Below are 1,966 nucleotides of genomic sequence, written 5' to 3' on the forward strand. Positions count from 1 at the left end.
AATTATGATTATTATGAAAATTGAATATACCATCCCTGGTAAAACTAGCTTACTAGAGTTTGCTCTGTTTATAAAATTCATTATATCTTATAAACGAAGACAGATAGGACATGTATTCATATGACTTCTTTTCATTGTTTTTAGGCGTACAATCATTAGCTCCCAAAGTGGGTCCCACATGTCATGAAACACCCTGTATATATATATGGTATAAGTGTGTCACGTTTCGAGTTGTACTCGCGATTCGAAGAGTCCTCGAATTTTTCACGCGCTGCAATATGAAAAAAGAGAGAGAGAGAGAAAGGAAAGAGACGGAAACCACGCCTCTCGGACAAAAACGATCGTGTCTCGTTTTTTCATTTTTCAAACAGAACAGTACGTTAATTACAAGTATGTGTCTCCAAGGAGAAACGACTGTTTGCTCGCGTGACAAATTTCAGCGACGAAATCCACGAGAAGAAGCTGTTCCTCGTTCCAATTAGAGGAGAAACGAGTCAGAAACATGGATACGTTTTGTCGTTTACTCCATAGGAATATTAATGAACCGACAATGGTAACCATGCGTGCAACTCATTTCTCTTTCGTGAAACGAGTCGAGGGCAAAAGGATGAAATTCTTTCCAATAATCTTTAAACGGAATTAATGACTGCATTCCGATCGTTTTCTCAATCGCACGAGCAACGATTAAATTTCTACCTTGATCGTTAGTTGCGATGAAATATCGGATGCCTTTTAAATATTAAATTAATTGATAATTTCAGCAGAGATTAAATTCGTGCATCGATTATGTTAATTCAGCGATTTTCAATTTTCATTGATAAACTTTAACGATTAAAATTCACTTTGCAGTGAAATTAACGTTTTCGTGGCTGGGAGAGTCTTGCAACGATTGCGTAAAGAAAAATGGAGAGAGCCTTCGTAAGTACAGTGAAATAATATCAACGAAGATTTTTATTATTGCTATTTTGATGGAGCCCGTAACAAGTTGAACCATGCCGTTCTTTAATTCTCGACAGTACGAAGAAATATGATGAAACATTTTAATTTCAAAGTATACTTTCAATTTAAATGAAATGATAAATTTATAATTATAATTTAATATAATATAATATATATACAATATAATTATAATTTCGAAAATTCGATGTTAATAACTAACGATTATGATGACTGACGATCAACACTGTTAATCGATTAAATCAACGATCAATTTAATTATGATTTGATAATTGACGATTATTTTGTTTATCGATTAGATAAATTCAATTCGCCGGTTTTTTCGATTGTCAATTTCATTAATCGCAAACGTTGGTCTAATATGAAACTAAACATTTCAATCGATTAATGCCCAAAACTCTGGATGATACTAAATGTATACTGCTCCTCTTAGATCACATTACTTTGCAAAAAAAAAAAAAAAAAAAAAATCACAAAGTAAAACACAAATAATATCGCGTACTCATTTTTCAAACAGACCCAGTTCTTGCACGCAAGCGTATAATAAAAAAAAGAAAAGTGATAAATATAAAAAGTTCAGACAGATTCGGAGAAAAATAAATAGCGAGAGACCAATGATGGGACCAGTGGCGAAACTTGTGAGTGAAAAAAAATCGCCGGTAACGAACGATTGAGCTGCGTTGGAATGCAGCTGTCCAACGCAGATCAATCTCATTTTAACCGCGTTGCTGTTCGAAAAAGGAAGCACACCCTCCGACCAGTTCATTTGCATAAAAGATTAAGCACAACCGTGAGGTATCGCTCTTGTTTTCTTGTTGTATCGCTGTTCCTTCTACGGCGTATCGTATTGTTAACTGGACTGTTTCTAACGGTAGTTGAAGATCACTCGTGACAATATACTGCAGCGTCAGTGACTCCTTATCGGTAAAGAAGAACTCGACTACCAACGAACCGAAATCAAATCGATGTACATATATGTTTTAACACTAGAACGGTCCCGGCCTTCTTA

This window comes from Frieseomelitta varia, unplaced genomic scaffold, assembly GCF_011392965.1.
Source record: "Frieseomelitta varia isolate USP_RPSP 00005682 unplaced genomic scaffold, Fvar_1.2 scaffold_259, whole genome shotgun sequence".
Classification (NCBI taxonomy): domain Eukaryota; kingdom Metazoa; phylum Arthropoda; class Insecta; order Hymenoptera; family Apidae; genus Frieseomelitta; species Frieseomelitta varia.